Raw genomic sequence first — 19,485 nt, forward strand, 5'->3', positions numbered from 1 at the left:
TATCAGCTTCACTTTCATTACATTTTAAATCAACATTTACACCCTGTTACTTAGTACTATTAGATTTATATTTCTTTCCAGGAGTCCAAGGTAATGTACAGGTAGTCCTCAACTTACAACAGTCCATTTAGCAACCATTTAGTTACAACAACACTGAAAAAAGTGACTTATGACTGTTTTCCAAAGTTTTAACCTTTGCAGCATCCCCATGATCATGGGATCAATTCAGATGTTTGGTGACTAGTTTGTACTTATGACCGTTGCAGAATCTTGGGGTCATGTGATCCCCTTTTGCGACCATCTGACAAAGTCAATGGGGGAGACAGATTCCCTTAGCAATTGGATTACTAACTTATCAGCTGCAGTGATTCACTTAACAATTGAGGCAAGAAAGGTTGTAAAAAGGGGCAAAACTCATTTAACAAATGTCTCACTTGACAATGGAAATTTTGGTCTCGATTGTGGTTGTACATCAAGGACTACCTGTACGTACAGGTAATCCTTGACTTCTGACCACAACTGAGCCCAACATTTCTGTTGCTAAACAAGACAGTTATGTTCCCTTTTATGACCAGTTATTAAGTGAATCACATGGCCGTTAAGTGAACCTTGCTTCCCCCATTGACTTCGCTTGTCAGAAGCCATTTGGAAAGTTACAAATGGGATCACATGACCTCAGAGCACTGAAATTGTCATGAATATATGCTAGTTGCCAAGTGGCAAATTTTGATCACGGGACCATGGGGATGCTGCAAAGGTTGTAAGTGTGAAAACTGGTCACAACTCAGTTTTTTTCAGTGCCGTTTAACTTCAGATGGTCATTAAACAAATGGTTGTATGTTGAGGACCACCTGTGTCATCCTTTTCTTCGGTATGGGGCGAAAGTTAGCTGCTAATCTAAAGTTAAATGTGTTAGTTAATGCCCATTTTCCAAGTATGAGTTTGCCAATGGATCTTCAAATTGCGTCAAGAATATATAAAAACACTGATAATAAAAATCTTAAAATAGAATAAAATGATGTGATCTCATACTATGTTTTCTAAACCAGCTGAAGTCAAATTGGGAGTCTAGATTAATTCTAAGTGTTAAAAAAATTAAATCTGAAAACTATTGGACTTTTTTTTAGGGACTCTAATGTGATGGTGGAGGTTAAATAAATTTACTTGAGAGATGCTCAAGGATCCTCCTCCTCCTCCTCCGCATGCCTTCTTGAAAAATGCAACTTCTCATAAGATATATCAGCAGCCTTATTGGAATTTTCCAATTGCAGCTGCTAGGTTTTCTTGTTTTCAAGCTTGCTGAACAAGACTAAGGAAAAGCCTTATCTCCCAGAGGCAGGAGGATATATTTGGGAAACTATAATTGCATTAGAATACAGAAAGAGAAAATGAGCAGAATAGTTTTACTATGGCAAAGAGTGAGGGCAACAGATAGGACAGCTGAAGTCTAGCAGGAGGATACTGATGGGCTGCTAATAGCTTTATAATCAACCCAACTTTATGAAGTGCAGTTTTTGCAATTGTCCAGAGGAATAGGTCCTGTCAAACTTCCCTCCTCTCCTCGCCTAACACACTCCTAATAGAAGCTATGAATTTAGCTTTGTATTCCCTTCTGGTGATATCTATCACTTTAAATAACTCACAACCATTTCCTCAGTGCTTTGAGGAGAGGCACTTTCTACATGGCTGCATACTGTTTTTAAAATGTGTGAAGTGCTAAAGTTCACCTGGCACATGTTAAATTCACAGTCTTTATCATGTGTTAACTGATACGGTTTATAAGCCAACCAAGCACAGAATCACTTGCAGATATACTGTGTTTTTTTTGTTTTGTTTTTAAGTGCACAATACCAGTCTCTTGGTTTATGACACAAACACAACTCATTATTATAATTAGTGCATTTTTCAGTTTCAGAGTTTGTACAAACAACTTTTTGTAAATGAGCACATATATGAAACCTGAATGTAAGATCTCAGCATAACATTGTTGTGCTGATCTCCTTCCCTCTCTCCTTCTCCCTGCTAATCTTATGCATGCATAAAATCAAATATAATCAAGCCTAATTCATCTGAGCTGGGTAAGAAAAGTTAGATTACAAATCTATAATTAGTTACCCATCAAATATATTGTCAAAGTAGAACAAAGGTAGAACTGAGTGCTACATTGCTACCCTTTTCTGGTTTCACATTCTGAGCCAAAGCTTTTCCCTACTTCATTGGCTCAAGAGCAGGTTGTCTTCTTTTCTCCAAGTACACTAATCTATCACACTGCAGAAAAAACTTAAGAGTATCCAGAGGGAATAGTTGCTTGTACATCCCTTTCAATGTTTCCTTTACCTTGCTTTGAGTACAAGAAAGAGATAGTTGACAGAAAAAATAAGCAAGTTTCAAAAGGCAAAGTGATTATCTAGACCAGGGGTGTCAAATTCACATTATCACGGCAGCGTCACGTGATATATTGGGACTTTCCCCCCCTTACCTAAGCCGGGTGTGGACAGCACATGACGCATCCAGCCCGCAGACCAGGATTTTGACAGCCCTGATCTAGACTGATGATTTATTGTCCAAGGAGTTAGAAATTTCCTAAATGACAAAGATGAAACTCCTAACAAAGGAATAGGGTAATCTTCAATTAAAATTGTTTAATGATCGGTTGAAGTGACAATGTCACTGAAAAAAAGGAACTTATGGCCAGTTTTCACACTTATTGTTAAGGTCATGTGATCATCATTTGTAACCTTCCCAATCAGTTTCCAATAAGCACAATGGGGGAAACCAGATTCGATTAATGACCATGATTCACTTAACAATTTCAGTAATTTGCTTACGCATGGCAAAAAGTCTGTGAAATGAGGCAGAACTGTTCTGTTGCCTCATTCAGCAACAGAAATTTTGGACTCAATTGTGGTCATAAGTTGAGGACTATCTGTACTAGATACTCACTGTTTTATTTATTTTATTTATTTATTTTATTTACCTGTATCCCACTTTCATTATTTTTATGAATAACTCAAGACAGTGAACATATCCAATACACCTCCCACCTACTATTTTCCCCAAAACAACAATCCTGTGAGATGGGTTGAGCTGAGAAAGAATGATCCAGAAAGTCACCCAGGTATCTTTCATGGCTAAGGCAAGACTTGAAATCACAATCTCTGGCTTTCTAGTCTTTCTGCCTTAACCACTAGACTACACTGACAAGTTTAAAATTCTTTACTCAATAAGCAACAACTGAGTAGGCTTGAAAGCACACTAACCCATAAACCATGATTTTAAATGCATACCAGCTAATACTAAATATCAAACAGTTACACCAACACCAAAAATCCCACCAAACTCAGAATTTTATGTATCCATTCACGGAACATTGTAAAATGTGTGCATGTTGCTAGACTGGAACTAAATAAACACGTATATAATTCTGCATATCAAGATTATAGTAAAATATTATATTTTCCCTCTATTTTTACATTTTAACAATTTAAGTGGGGTACAACAATTGTGATTTTTTATTATTTTTATTTGCTCAAGACTGTTTCCATTATGAATGCTGCATATACTCAGTAAGCAAATTAGGACAAGAGGGTATGTAAATAGCGTCTAACAATTGCCCATTTTGGAAAATCCTCAATGTGTGTGTAACTTAGCCATATCCAGTTCCTTGGTTACTGCCTGAAATAATATAAAATTAACTATAAAATATTCCTATGTTGAGTTTACCAGAGCATCCACTGCCCAATTCCCATCAAGAATGTTTAAACAATGATCCTCCATTGCATTTATGATATACGCATTGTCTGCTACAAACAGGCTGCAGCAGCTTCTATTCCAAAGTGTGCATGTGAGAGAGACCACAATTCAGTTCAATAGATAAGAAAGCCTCAGGGTTGAAGTCCACAGCTCCACAGTCAAGGAAACAAATAACTAAGGAACAGCCAACAGAGCAACTGCTGAGCATCAGCAGTTGGGCCTGCACTGATAGTTGGGATTCCCTGGTGAATAAGCCTTCCTACTGCCTTTTCCCTATTGTTAAAAAATAGAAGCAATTGGCCAGACAGATTATTTTCTGCCTCTTGGCTAGCTCATGGCTGAAAGATTTGAGCCTGGAATTTCCTAATTTACTGTTGTAGTTGGTCATCTGCAAGTTTACTCAACAATAACCATCTATAGCGTTCACTAAGAAGTAAAGATATTTTAAATTATTATAGCCGATTCTGACTCTTACTGTTCAATTCTGCGATGGAGAGAAACCGTTTCAGGAGGTCTTTATATAGTTCTCCTAAGGTCAAGAATTCAGAGATTGTATATAATGTATTACATGTGTAACTAGTACACTTGCAATATACAATAATGTACCTTCCTTAAACACACACACACACACACACACACACGTAAGAAATGGAACCAAAAATGGGACACAGAAGGGTCTCTAGTCTCTTTCCTTCTGGATTTCAATGAAATGATACATAATGCTAGCTCTCTTACTACATTATCCAGAATTCTTCTTGTCCTTGGCATTTCCATAAAACTATCATTTATGATAGTGGAAATCCATCCTTTCCTCTAAGAAATAATGATACACATTGTCTGCTATAGTTGCCTAAATCAATTAATTTGAATAAACAATAAAAAATATCTAATTAGATGTGCACAATGCAATATTGTACACATCCAAAATGTACTTTGCTTTACAGAACGGGACATTTCTTAATTTTTTAAGAGCATGGAATGAGATAGATAAATAGGTTGATTCTTTTAAAAAATAAAATGTTGAAATAAAATGTTATAATAACATGCTTCATTTTCTCATACATTTAATACAAATTGTAGTGGGAGATATGAGCTAGCCTATGATGGTATATTTCATATATCTGGAGAGAAATTTGTTAAAGAAAATCTTAGTCAGCATAACCTTCAGCCTATTTCAATGTTTGGTATCTTGACTAGTGAGTGCTAAAAATCTATTTTCACAATTACTGTATATGACAAAGGAAAATGAAATAAAATCTTTAATCATTTGCACTTAGAAGTTCATATTCTCTATGAACTTTTATCCGAGACTTTTAGTGAACTTTTTCTAATTGTTTTGGTGTGATATTTAAAGTGTGTGGCCTTTCCTTTTCTTTCATGGATAGCAGGGTATTTGTGTTAAGGAGACCCAATTTGTGTATTTGTGAAAGGAGACCCAAACTTCATGAAAAGCTCTTTTCCTAAATCTTGAGACTAGCTTAAAGAAAGCTTTCAAGTTCTTTGGGGAACACATGAATTGAACAAACCACAGCTAAACACACAGCTCCATGGATATACATGCAGAAGGCTGTATCTTCAGTCTTACTTGAAAGTACTCAAATCTAGCAATTTCCAGGATCAGGATTAGGAGTTTCAAAAGTCTACACATTAGAGAGTTTTCACGAACTCTTCTGTATTACATTTCTCTGGAAATAAAAGGACTGTAAATGTAGTGGCAGACAAACACAGGAGGATTTATAATAAAAGAAAGAAAGATTCCCAGAAACTAAATTTGGAACTGAACGCTTTATATTTAAATTAGGTTTTGACTGATCATGAAACTCTTTATATAGTTCTGCAAATGAAATTCAAATGCTGATGGCAGTGAGAAATTTATCTGGATTGAAGTTTGCTCAGCCACATATCTTGTTTCTTTCTTTCTTGACAAAACAGTAAGGAATACAGGCAGCAAAGAAAGCCAGATTACACTGCAAAAGAAAAAAGAAAAAAAAGATAAGATCACCACCTGCCCACATCTTTGTGATAAAACTAAGAATGGTGTGGCTAACAGTCATCCTGAAAGCAATATAAGCTCAAACGTCAAATGAATATGTGTCTGGCTGTTCTTCCTATCTCACATTCGACATCTGAAAACCGCAGTTCAAATTTAGTGCTTGGTGGGGGGGTATATGTCAGCTCCACTGACTTTAAGATGTCATCAGAAGAGGGCTCGACAGTCTGGTGGCCTTTATGCTGCAGCTCTGCAACATCCATTTCAAACTGCCTGCGCTCTGTATGGGGTGATGATGAATGTGCGATCTAATAATCACACATTAAAATAAACATGTTTCAGAGAAAATGACAGGGTGGTGCTGAAACACTGCAAAGCTGCTGCAGGAAGCCCTCAGTTGGACAAAGCAAAGACAGGGCTTGATGTGCCAACACGGTTCCTCCACCCCCTCCCCCAAATACTGGTGCATGGGAGGCAAAGTGCATAAATGTTCAGACCTCAAGGGACTACTTTCCAATAATTCAACCCACAAGTCCAAATTTGCAAAATGTCTTGCTTTTAACTAGTCTGCAAAGATGAGAAAAGCAAACTGGATATATCCCAACTCCTCAATACTTCATACTGCATTCAGCTGGAACCATAGGACACTACAGCATGGGCTGCAAAGCCCCAGTCTTAAATTTCAGACTGGATGAGGGATACACTGTGAATTGTGCTGTGATTTGTAAGGGCAAAATTCCTATCATCCTTTAAAAAATAAAACTGGTATTTCCAAGTGTTGTTCTAAAGGTTTCCAATTTATGCTATTCCTTAGATTTAAGAGCCTCTGAAATAATCAGTCACCCCAGGTTTCATTCTTGCACCTGTTTATCTCAAATAGATTCTCCTAAAAAGAAATTTAGATGTAATGTAGCAAAAAAGGAAAAAAAAAAACCACCCACCCCACCAAAATCCCTACACTTTAGGGTGCTTTCTTTAAAAACAGGTGTGACTAGATGCCATGTATACACTAACAAAATATAAATGTGCATATTCGATCTGCATTGAGTGCATCAATTGTATTTTTTTCTGAATATGTGTGGAGTGTCTGACCTGTTCCGGCCTGAGATCTCTGGAGCATTAAGGTTTCTTGTGCAGTGGGAGGCACATGTCAAGGAATCACAGGGCCACAGGGTAAGATCTTTTTGAATTAGGCTTCAATAAAACTCTATTTGAAGGCAAGACACTGAAAAACTTTTGCTTGGGCTTTTTGCTGTACAGCAGGCTCTTTCTATTTCAAGTGACTTGGAAGTCATTCTTCTGACTTGGGTGGGACTTTCTCCCCTGCAATTTACAATTTCAAAGATACTGAATCGTGTCGATCGGCCCAGTCAAGTTAACTGTTCCAATGGGCACCGGGTATACTAAATTGATTTTTTTTTCTTTTTTACAAATTTCAGGCAACCCGGACAAGAGCGGGCTATCCTAGGAGACATCACGAAGCCGCCTACACCGGGCAGGCAAAGATGCGGGGAAAAGATCCAGCAATTCCACGTGTTTTGGCCGGGGGGGGGGGGGGGGAGAGGAAGCCAGATGAAGGAGAAGACCCGGGTGCTTTTGGGGCATCGGCAGAGGTGCAGCCCCAACTGCTGAGCCCATTTGTATCCCCCCCAACTCACCTTTCCCCCGCATCCTCCCCCCTCGTCCGAAAGCAGCCGCTGTCTTGTCCTGCCCACGCAGTTTGGCGGCTGCACTTTTCGCGCCGTCTCCCGGCCCCATCGCCGATTCTCTTCCTATTCCGTCAACGTTGCTCCCTCTTAAGTCCTGCCAACTTGGACCCGCGAAAGTAGAGGGAGGGAGAGGTGGAGTGCAGCGCAAGAGACGCTCCTCCTTTCCTTTTCTTGTGTCCCCCCCTTTCCCCTCCCCCCTTTCCCTTTCTTTCTTGCTGCGCCTGTTTGTACTTTAGCTGATCCACTAATCCCCTGAGAAAGCCTATTTGCAGCGAGGAGTATCTGTAGGGGGCGAGGCTGGTCCATGTGGGTTTGTGTCATTGGTTTGCAAAGAGAGAAAAGACCCCGCCTATTGCCCAAAAAGAAAAAAAAAGGGGGGGGAGAGAGACCGAGACCCTACCCCCCCTCTCTCTCCTAGCTATTCAACACAACGGAGAAGGAAGAAGCCGAGGCTAGAGGAAAAATCCCGCCTCTCCCTCCCTTATTTTGATTATTTGAATTTTGCTGGATCAGCACCAGCCAGAGACTTTTTTTTCCCCTTTCACCCCCCCCCCTCCCCGCTAAAACGAACGGGGGATTCCAAGTTGCTGTTACGTTTCCCCCTTCCGCCACACACCCCTCCTCATCCATCCTCACTTGGAGTAGCGGCGGAAGCTTTTCTGGCCAAGGCGGCGAGGATTAAGTTTTTGTGTGGTTGTGTGTGTATGCGCGCGCGCGGCTGTGTGTGTGTGTCATTTTTTTTTTAAGGTGGCTATATAGCAAAAGCAGCCAGAGCCCGCGGCGGCCACCGATCGATCAAGAAAGGGGAAAGATGCAACGACGCTGAGAGCCCAGGCGTCGGCTTGAAGCCCAGGCGGGGCAGGGAGGGACTGCTGCTCCCGGTGGACCCTGCGGGCTGACGGCGAGGTAAGGAGCGGGGCGAACGAGCGAGCGGGCAAGTAAGAGTGTTCGGTCGGCTGGCTCGGGCGGCGGGGCTCGGTCTCTCCTCCTCCTCCCTGCCCTGGCAATGCGCGTGTGCCCGTCCTAGTAGTGTCCATGTGTTTTCGCTTCACTGCGCCATCCAGAAAAGGGAAGCCGGCGGGGGTGGGGAGGAAAGGACGGCGGGGGAAGCGGAAAGTGCGAGGACATCTTTGGTCACATTTCCCCTCCTGTGGGCAGACTCTGGAAAGACCCTTCCCGGTCCTTCCGAGTCGCCCCCGGGATGTTACAGAGCGATCGTTTGTGTGTGTGTGTGTGGTTTTTATTTTTTTAATTCCACCCACACCCCTTCCATTTAAAAAAACTTGGCGCCGATCGTGCAAAGGTGTGCGTTATTTGTGGAAAACGCTTTCGGGTCCAGCGCGCGCAGTTGATCGTGTGTGTGTGTGTGTGTGTGTGTGTCCACGTCCCGCCCTCCCACTTTTCGGTTACTATGCCCATCCACCCCTCCCGATTTATTTTGACACGGCTAGCATGGATGGCGCTTGGCCTTGGGGGGAGCCGGGCTTCGGCGAAAGGAAGCGAGGGAGAGTCTCTTGGGGGGCTCCTCGCCCGTCCTTCGCAGATACCCCCCCCTCCTCCGATAGAGGACAAAAAATAAATAAAAATAAACCGAAAGAGTATCTGAGCCTGTTTTTGTTGTTGCTCGGGAGAAACAAACGGGCGGGCGCAGATAAGTTGCTGTTCTTCTTTTACACCCTTCCATTGAAAAACACACACACACACACACCAAGCCCTCCCTCCCCCGCTGCGGCCGAGAGAAGAAGTGAGAGACGTTAAATGAGGTGAAGTGGAAGTCTTTTGTTTTGCTGGGCTCCGCATTGTTTACTTAGGACGGAGTGTGATGGACAACATCTGCCAGCAGATTAGCAGGGTAGTAACCCAGGCTTTGCAGCGCTGCCAAAGTCTCGGCCAAGACAACGGAGGAGGAGGAGGAGGGAAGGGAGGGCATCGAGGGAGGGAGCCGGCACAGCGACCCTTCGGCGCAGCTTCAGCTCGGAAAGTGCCTTTTTCCTGAGGCGGCGGGGAAGCTTACTCCTTGCCTGGCGCGCTTCTGATCCCTCCCCCCTTTTGTAGTTGCATGCGATCCCTTGAAGAAAGTTTTTTTTTCCTGCCGCTGGAAGTCGCCAGGAGGCGAAGAAGCGATGGTAGCGCCAGGCCGGGTGGGTGTGATCGGTCTGAGCCCCGGAGCTCGCCCGCTCTTCCCAAACTCCTTCGGACTTGCAAGGGAGCTTGGGGTGGGAGGTGGCGGAGCTTGCTCGGTCTGGTGGGGAAAAGGCCGCCTCGGAGCAGTTTCCAAGCCCTCTCGTGAAGGTGGGATCCGGTAACGCTGCCAGAGAAATCCGGAGACCCGGGAAAGGGAAAGCGGGGTGGGGGTGGGGGTCGATCCGGGACCCGCTGCCTGCGATTCCAGCCGTGCCGTTTTTCCCCTCGGGAACGCGTTCTTGCCCGATTTCATTGTGACGTTTGCAAAGTGGGCTTGCAGTTTTGTTTTATTCCTCCGCCTGGAAAAGCGGTGTGCTTTGCGGTCCGAAAGGTGCACGAGATAGATAGATAGATAGATAGATAGATAGATAGATAGATAGATAGATAGATAGATAGATAGATAGATAGATAGATAGATAGATAATCTACCTTGGGTTGCTTTTTAGTTTTGCTCCTAGTTCAGAATTTTTTTAACCCTCTTTTCGAGCTGGGTAGACTACGACGTTTGCATCACAATATTAATAATAATTGCTGTGTTAGTTATTGAGGGTGGGGGTTGGGAAGTGGGCTTGGCGGTTCGAGCACTTTATATTTGCCGCGATCTTTTCTCCTCCCCTCTCCTTTGGTCCCCCCCCCCCTTTGCTGGAAGCCACCGACTCGGAGTAAATGGAAAATTGAAGTGCTGCCTTTTCAGGAATGAAATGGCTGATCGTCTTTGAATAGGTGTTGCCATCTACACGGATAAACAAGAGAAACATCGCGGAGTAAATCAGCTCCTTAGCAACTCCGCTGGACCCAGGATTTTTCTATCACTCTGATACTGGTCAGGCAAAGAGTATTTTTCACGAGGAGCCAAATGCTTTAACTGACTTACTTTTTTTTTTTTGGCTTGAAATGGGCTGAGATTTTGTTCCCCTGCACAAAAACACTCATTGTTGCCAAATAGTTATAATAGAACACCAAGTTGCATCCTTTCACAAAACATAACAATCTGACTCCTCTTTAGTCTTTTGCAGTTTGCAAGGATTAAAATTCAGCAGCTAAATTTTTAAAAAAAAAAACATTAAAAATCAGCTATCTCTTTCCAGAAAGTGGCCAGTATAATTGTGTTAATAAAAAAGGTGATAGTTTCACTGGAAATGTAGGGTTGTTTTTTGACTCAGACTGACAGGTGGCCACGAAAGCCTTGCTTTGTTTTCAGGGAAAATGTGTTAGTGTTTAAAAAACAGAATTCAGGATTTAGTTAAGAATTTCAATTTGTCAGCATTGAGGAAGGAAGATAAATAATTTTTGAAAATTGATTATTTTAAAACATCCTTGTGATTGCCTTTTAAAGTTGATGACAAATGAATATGCACAGCAGTAATGAAGGCACTCTAATTAACTACTCTCAAAAAGTATAACATGGAAAAATAAAAGAAAGCAACAGTTAACTGAGGTTGCTGAGTACTGTCTTTTTCTGCTCAGAAAGTTTGTGGGATGATATGATAGAAAACCTAGTAAGATTTAAGTGTGAGACAATAAGTGTGAGATGTGATTTAGCCAAACACTTATATATTTTTCTATATTTTATAATTGGCTATAAAACAGTGGGAAGAGAGATTAATTGGTATTGCTGTTGAGAAACATTTGGGAATAATAGATTGTAAAATGAACATTATTATATAAGAATCAAATGTTTTTCATTGATGTTGGTGATATAGGAAGTTTAATCTGTTGGTTCCAAGCAGTGAAAGATTATTTCAGTAGATCTTGATGGTATACCTGGTATGTTTGAACCAATAAAATGTGGTCCTAAAAAAACCCAGTTTTTACAAATTGTACTTATTTGATAAGCCAATTTATGGTGATATTTAGAATGTGCATTCAGAGTAGTTGAAATAGCTTCAGTTGATTGTAATTTGGGAGTACAGATGTACATTTGTATTTTTATGTTTTTCAGATCTTATAATAGGCTACAGCAGATTTTCCAATGATCAGTGTCACTTTATTAATCAGGAAAGAATCTAATCTACACATCAGCAATTGTGCAAACACATACTTTTAAAAAGCTGTAATGATTTTTGACTTTGCATTAAATCACAACTTTAAAAAAAAGTTGTAGGAGTTGTGATCATTCTTGTATTGAGGTAGAATAGTTGTTTGCTCAACATCTTATGAAATAAAAGTATTACCAATAGTTCATAATGCAGATTAGAATTTGTGACATAGTAAAAAAATCTTAAAGAACTTAAAAGCTTCCAGGAACATAACCTGGAAAATGATAAGGTACTACTATCCCTAACTTTATCAAAAAGTTCTGTAAATAAGAGCAGTTTGATTGTACAATCAGTAAAACATGGAAAATTGCTTACTTATGATACTTACTCATGATGGAGTAACTTGCTTACTCCAAAGCTTCATTGAAAAGGCTACTGGTATATACAGTATATACGGTACACAGTTGCTACAGTAAATGATTATGTTGGAATTCATATCTTTTTGACACAGATTATATGTGACTGATAGCATCCGGAGAAGGAAAAACTTTGAAGCAGGTTTAAGTTGAGCATAATTAGTTCATATGAAGGAATTTAAATAATTACAAGATGCTGTAGTTTCAAAAATGATTTTTTGATACTGAAACCAAGGATATAGTACTATATTCAGAGAATAGTACAGCTCTATACAGTATTAGTTAACCTGGATATAAATTCCAATTGGGATTAAATGCATCCTATAGTCCTGCAGCTGTTTTGAAAGGATTATTTACATGTCACTTTCCATCTTGTTGATTGCTTTTTGAAGTCTGAAATCTAGTTAACCTAACTTTCACCCTTAGTGCAGGGCTGGTGCTTACAACACATGAAGTTTTAGCTGGCAATCAGCCTTATTATTGCATGAATACTTTGGAGTTTATTTTTGATTAGTATCTGCCTGCTTGAAATCTGTTAGGGTTATCTGGTAAATTCTGCATATCTTTTTAGATAGATAGATAGATAGATAGATAGATAGATAGATAGATAGATAGATAGATAGATAGATAGATAGATAGAAGAGGAAACCTGCATGGGAACTTTCTCTTGTTAATAAGCAGCTATGTGGATGGTGACCTTGGGGTTAAAGGTTAGAAAGAAAAGGTTTCAGTAACAGCTTAGCTGTCACAGAGATTCTTTCTAACAAGTTTAAGGGAAGCGCTCTGAAATGCTTCTTTCTTCATGTCTCTTCATAAAACTATTAATCATAACAGTTTGCTCCACCATACTTTAGACTGCAACTTTAAGAAATACATATAAAATCAGCTTGTTGTTTCTTGATCTTTGAAGAGAATAACTACTGATAGCTAGACAAACTCCAAATGTTTGAACAGTCTAAAAAGAACGGAAATTCCAAACTATTGATGGGTTTGGTTTAAGGAGTGATTGATTCTGGGTGGGGTTAGTTAACTGATTCCTGTGTCACTTTTGTATTCTTAGTAAGTTAGCTTTTTTTAATGAAATGAGAACTAGATTCTAACAAAAACTTTGCAATCAATTTTTTTATTTGGACTTCTCCTTTGTGGCTTTAGGTGTATAGCCTTACAGAACATAAATGGATCTCTTAAATTCTTTCTTAATGTGTCAAATTCTAAGGAGGCTTACCAATATATGTTACCTATCAAAGTTTTCTTTTTAGGGTGTTTCTCTTTAGGTTCAATTGAACAGCTTTTGCTTTGCTAAACAAAGTGACTTTGTGTAGCTGTAGTTCTGGAGCCTGCTATGAAGAGAACTGTTCTGAAATAGTAGAAAGATACCACTGGCACTCATTTTTAATAGTCAGGTCAGCAGAGAGCTCTTGTTAATATAACATATGAATGTCTAGAATTCCAGTACTAAAACTTGTTTTTTTAAAACCATCAGCTTAAAAGTGCCTTGTACTGAGCTATGGCTGTAGATGGTTAAGGTAGGTGAAGATAAATTTCTATCAGGCTGGGCACTGAAAACATCTTAGTTGCCTTTTTTAAAAAAATGAATTGAATATATTGACTGATGGCATAAGACAGGGTAATGTCATCAAATGTCTGGCAGACATAACATCACTGATATGTTCAGAAATTACCTTGCAGCCCCAAATTTAATCATACCTGGCCTAATTAGTTAAGATGTACCCTGATTCATGTTTTTTCTGAGGTATTCCTATTGCACACCGTGAAACTTAATGGTAAAAATGCAGTGGATTTCACTTAATATGCCACTGAAAAGATAAGATGGATCAAATTTGGTTCTGACAAATGTTACATTGTAAACTTGATTCCACATTATATAACTTTGGAAAAGATTCAGGATACTACTGATAGGTTTGTTGTGGGGGGGTGGGGAACAGGATAGAATAGAATCATACTGTTCTGACTTTAATTTTCGTTTAATGCACCAAGGCAGAAGTTGACAAGAGTGCTTCTTCTGGTTGCTAGAGAATTAAAAATCTCAGCAACTGAATCAACAGAGCCGGGCTAAGGGCATCTCCTTCCTGAAAACAAGTAATTTTTTCAAATAAATTGCTAACATACAGCTTATATTTGCCCTTTGTCACCATGTATAACTCCCTTAGTAATTTGTGACTCCAATAGAAAAGCAATAATAAAATGTTTTTCTTGTTTTATCTTCTGAATAAATTCTTATTTATCATAGATAACTAGGCTATCAGCTGCTCACAGTTTTGGCTGATTTTTCTAATAATGTCTTTCTGTCACATCTGCTTGCCAGTCTTAGTTTCACATTGCCAGTGTTATAGCTCAAACCAAAGTGGACCTGACTTAAAAACTTTCTTCATTCTAGTTCTGGATATCTATAAAGAGTTGGTTTATGGTGATGAGGAAAATCCATTTTGTGAGTTGACCCTGGGTTGACTATTTATTGGAATTGTTTAAATTAAAGTCTGAATTCCTGCACTAAGTAGAAGGTTGGGCTTGTTGACCTAAACGATTCCTTACAACTCTAACATTCAGTGATCTATCTAGCCTTGATTCAGGAGTCTTGCCGGGGCTTAGAAAGTTGGGAATCTTAATGGTATTGGTAGATTTTTTTTTTTAAAAAAAAGCTTTTGGTTGTTTTAAATCTGGCATTTTTCTCAGGAGATATTGAAATAACAATTGGGGAAGTTTTCCTTTTCAAAGACTGAATACCTCTATTACTTCAAATGCATGTTAGCTTGGCTGCAGCACTGTCTAATAATTGTGGCTCTTCGCTTGCAGTAACATTATTTATTTATTAATCACAGTTATATGGCCGCTGAGAGTTGCTTTTTGTGAGATGGGCAGCCATATTAGTATGATTAATAAATAAACAAATAAACATTATAGTTTAAATAGGCCCCCAAATCCCACTATGCTAAGCAAATATATGGAAAAGAGACCTATAAAGAATTGTGAATATAATAAGAAATGTGATATCTGCAGATTCAATATTACTATGAACAATTCATTACTTGATTACCTCATATTTCCTTTAAAAAGAAGCTGGTGCAGTATTATGTTATAGTGAAATATGTCTACCTACTATACATTTTTAGCTGCTCTGCTTTCATCTCTTCTGCTAAGCATTTTATTGTACTATACAGATCTATACCAGTTCACTGCTTTTTTTTGTTGCTACTTTAACTAAGGGTGCTCTTACTTTTTTTTTTTTTTTTTGGTAAAAGTAATGAAAACTCTGAAATCTTCCATATTAAAATTACCCAGGTTGGCTTTTCCAGGTTGTTTACATTTTCTTCCATCCTTCCTCTTCAGTTCTGTTAAATTGTCAACCGGTTGCATTGAATCACTTTTTTTGCATCTTCCAGAGCCTTCCCTGATTGTAGCGTTAAAATTTGGTAGAAAGCAACTGAGATTGAGAATTGCAGTGCTCTATCATTTTAAGGGTTATTTTATAAGTGGGTCCCTGATATGATTGCAACTTTTTTTTCTAACATCCTCAAAAGACATGAATTGTGAGGAAATCTTGGGCCACCCACTTTGGTGACACAGCTTTTGTCGCTTATGAGATGTGCTGTTGTACACTGCTGTCTTAGTGCAATAAAAGGAAAAGAGAAGTATGATATCTTAGGAGAGCCAGTTTGGTATAGTGGTTAAAGTATCAGGCTAGAAACTCAGAGATTGCAAAACATAGTTTTGCCTTATGCTGTACGCCACCTGGATGACCTTGGGCGAGTCAATCTCTTAAGCTCCAGGAAGCAAGCAATGGCAAACCACTTCCAAAATCTTGCCAACAAAACTTTAGGGGCTTGTCAGGCAAACGCCAGGAGTCTAGGTAGACTTGAAGCCCCCTCCCCCCTCAAAAAAAAAAAAAAAAAAAAAAAAAGAAAGAAAAGTGTCCTAGGCAGCTAAACTCGGTTTGGTTTTATCATCCCTTCATATGCTCCTTGATTCCAGTTCAAAAATTTTTGCTATCTCCCTTATGGTATTATTACACAGTTGAGTAATGCTGCTTTTGTGAAATGTGCCAAAGGAGCTTTGGTAATCAAAGGGCAAAATTCTGATGTTATGAGTGTACTTTAATAGCTCTTTTCACTATTAAAAAAAATAGGATGGCTGCTTATGAACTTCAAAAACTCAATGATTCTGTAGGATCTTTGGGAGTTCACAGTGGAAAACAGCTGGAGATGGGACATTTTTGGCATTATTTCGGCTTGCATGATAATATGTATGCCTGTGATAGAGTTGTATCATTTTCTTCTTTCTAGGATCAAAAGGTAGATATACAATGGTTTTCTCTATTAGGTTAGCTAGATAAAATTAAAAAAACAATTGGTTGGTTAAATACATGTTGCGAGTTAATCACCTTTGTAGAACAACATGCCATTAGAGCTGGCCAAGTTCAATTTTTTGTGTCTTGTATTATACATAGGTACCTTCTTACATAAGTTATAACTGTATTAATATAATGATCCTAATGTTTACTAATATTAGTATTAAATATTGTCACATCCAGATCAAAATATTCACATTAGGTGTTTGTCTATAAAAATATAGTTGTTATCACTTAACTATCAACTCTGGATTTTGTTCAGTTTGAAAACTTATATTTTTCAAATATTGTCTAACATGTCAAAAATGTAAGATCTTTTGAAATGGCAGTGATTATTGAAGTTTAAAATTATTTTACTGTGGTTATGGACAGGAGAAAACATAGGTTGTTCAGACATGTGAACTAGAGGGGCAATCTTCACAAAACAGACTTTCTGTACCTTCCTAGTTGCTCAGATTGCTTACAGCAGTCATATTAGTTGCTTCTCCATCACATTATATTCTAGACACATAGTGGTAAAGAAAATAGCAAAGATTGTGCTCTGCATTTTGGATAGCGTGCCACTCTATATACATTGTCAAACATTGCTGTTTGGAGTTACTTTAAAAGTGATAGAAAAAGAATTGAGCAAATTATGGGAAGTGTGTATTTTCTCAGATGATAGTTCTGTGAATAAATTTTGTGCTGCCTGATTTAAACTTTTAAAATAAGCAGCATTTTGATTTGTCATTCAGTTTGGAAACTATAGTGCCAAGGGTAATCTTGTGAAAACACTACACTTGATTGAAAACACAAGTTTAAAATTGAGGTCACTTAGCTGTAATAGAATGGCAGAACAAATTTTTAAAGCATGTTTGTGCATGAGTCACATTGTTCGTTCATAAGCCAAAAGAAGAGCTTTATCTTTGAAGGTCTTTGGTTTGGATTCAATAATATTTTATGTGAATTTAGGCTAGCTTGTTAAAGTTGGCATTCCCCTTTCCTCATTTGCTGATGTACTTCTAGGAAGTGATCGTTATTCCCTTTGGCTTCTGGTTTTCAGATTGCTATTAAAGAACTGCAACATAACAATTATGAACCAAGATATCCTGGTTTCAGGGTTCTTTCAGAATTCCTCTGGAATTCCCTGGATAGTATTACCTTTGGTATTTTCTAGCATCCCTGCTGCTGTCCTATAGTATGGGAGAGTTAACAATCTTGTAAAGTGCTAGCTATTATTATGTTAAAGCTAGATAAGACATGTGATTTTGGAGAAACCGCTATTATTCTTAAAGTGCTGTAGTAAAACAAGACAACTTAAAAGTATGGTGAAGATTAATGACCTGTCCCTGAAAACTAGCTAACTTAGATGTAAAAAGAATTGAGTAAGGGATTTAAGAAGAAGCGATGATCAGGTCCAGCAAATCTTTGGATTTATTAGAAGAGGAAAAACATGCTTCCTTTCTGACTAGCAATCCATATTCTAGTTGCCATGACCACATCAGAAGGCACAAATGTCTTCCAGCTACCTCTGATTCTAGCATCTTGCTGCCTGACTAGTGAAATTCATGATACTATGTGTGTATGTTTGCACATGTGGACATTAAAATCAGCGTAAACTTTTTTTTAGTTTTGGCCCAGGATGATTTTAGAAAACAATTGAATTATATACAGCAAAGTGCAAGAATTTTTTATTAAAAAAATAAAAGCACATTAAAAAAAGAAAAGAAACATGGTTATTCCTGTAAGTAGTATTATGACTGATAATGCAATGTAATTATATTTGGGGTATATGTCAAATAAGCAAATAGATTTTAAATGAGTATGGTGGGGATTATCTCTTCAGAGGATTGAAGAAAAACATTACAAAATGCAAAACCAAATAAACCGTAAGAGATGGCAAAGTGTTCTGTGGATGTTGTTATATGTTGAAAAATTAGTGTTGTGCCAACACAATTGGCAATGTTCCTATTGAATATACTTAGAAGACTTTCTTGGAGTTTTTCAAGAAAATAATCAGTAGATATAATTTATCATTTAGTCATTAACAGAATTGTTATTTGAATTCCTGTAGGAATCTTATAGGGTAATAAGAGAGAAATAATAATCCATATCACTTCTACTCCTTGATTGCTTCTGTTTTTCTTCATCATTTGAATTGTGGGAAATAATACAACCTGGTGTCACCTAGAAAGTTGCTGGAAAATTAGATTTTTGAATCAAGTATCCATTTCAAAATTCAGATATTTAGTTTTGATATCTATTTGATAGACTTACGACTGGTTGAACTGCTTGTGTATTTTGCATATGAAGACACAATTGCTCTGAACATGAAATCTGGCCAATACCTTTATTCTGAATATGTGATTAAAACCTACATTTCATATCTTCATCTTGTTAAAATAAAGGTTTTTAAACCTTTCACACGAGGCTGAAAGAAAGTACCAAGGGTAATGCTGTCCGGAGAATTCCAGAGGAATTCTGAAGGAAGCCTGAAACCAGGATATCTTGATTTATAATTGTTATGCTACAGTTCTTTGTTAATAACCAATCTGAAAATCAGAAGCTAAAGGGAATAACAATCACTTCCTAGAAGTACACCAGCAAATGAGATAAGAGAAATGCCAACTATGAGTTAATGAGCAGGCTGTATAGGCTGTCATTTTGCTAAACTTAAAAAAAAAGTATGTTATATTTTTTACAGAAATAGCATCACATCATTCATCATTTTTTGTTAGAAATAATCTTTTATTAGTTTCAGAAAACTTTCACAGACACATTTTTATAATGCTTACGTTTACATTAAAGTATAGATATTATTGAAACTTTCAGCTGTCCAGATGTGATTGAATCATAGTTCATGAAAGCTTCAGCCAGTATGAGGGGAAGTATGGAGGGTTGTTGAGAAGGGATGTTGGTCTTACCTGAGACGCCCATTCTCATTAGGCTGGTAGAGAGTCCAATACAGCCTCGACCATGGCGGCGTTTTTCACAAGGGCTTCACTCTGTTGGTGACATCAGCTGCAAGAACACTTGCCTGCTAGTGATATCCGATCACATCAGGATATCAACAAAATCATTGCAGCGGTGGAGTTCACAGCAGATGTGA

At 38.5% G+C, this 19,485-nt stretch overlaps 1 protein-coding gene and 1 long non-coding RNA gene across 4 annotated transcripts in view; one reads left to right on the top strand and one right to left on the bottom strand.

Annotated features, from left to right (window-relative positions):
• Nucleotides 1-5,519: 5,519 nt before the first annotated feature.
• LOC148130858 (uncharacterized) lies at nucleotides 5,520-7,705 on the bottom strand. Its single transcript, XR_015749381.1, has 2 exons — nucleotides 7,402-7,705; nucleotides 5,520-5,720 (listed from the first exon to the last, which is right to left on the bottom strand). It is a non-coding gene; the product is annotated as an uncharacterized LOC148130858 (long non-coding RNA).
• A 167-nt stretch (nucleotides 7,706-7,872) lies between these two features.
• Nucleotides 7,873-19,485, top strand: part of CTBP2 (C-terminal binding protein 2) — a 240,015-nt gene continuing 228,402 nt past the window's right edge. The window contains exon 1 of one of the 3 annotated variants that reach the window (XM_087964336.1): nucleotides 7,873-8,358. The gene's annotated coding sequence lies outside the window, so the exon portion shown is untranslated. Of the gene's footprint in view, nucleotides 8,359-9,380; nucleotides 9,594-19,485 lie in introns of those variants that run through there. The other 2 variants (XM_087964340.1, XM_087964337.1) reach the window with 2 other exon arrangements.

The sequence above is a fragment of the Notechis scutatus genome, chromosome 4 (genome assembly GCF_049901735.1).
Source record: "Notechis scutatus isolate UNSWTSFEM ecotype Mainland chromosome 4, rNotScu1.2, whole genome shotgun sequence".
Classification (NCBI taxonomy): Eukaryota; Metazoa; Chordata; class Lepidosauria; order Squamata; family Elapidae; genus Notechis; species Notechis scutatus.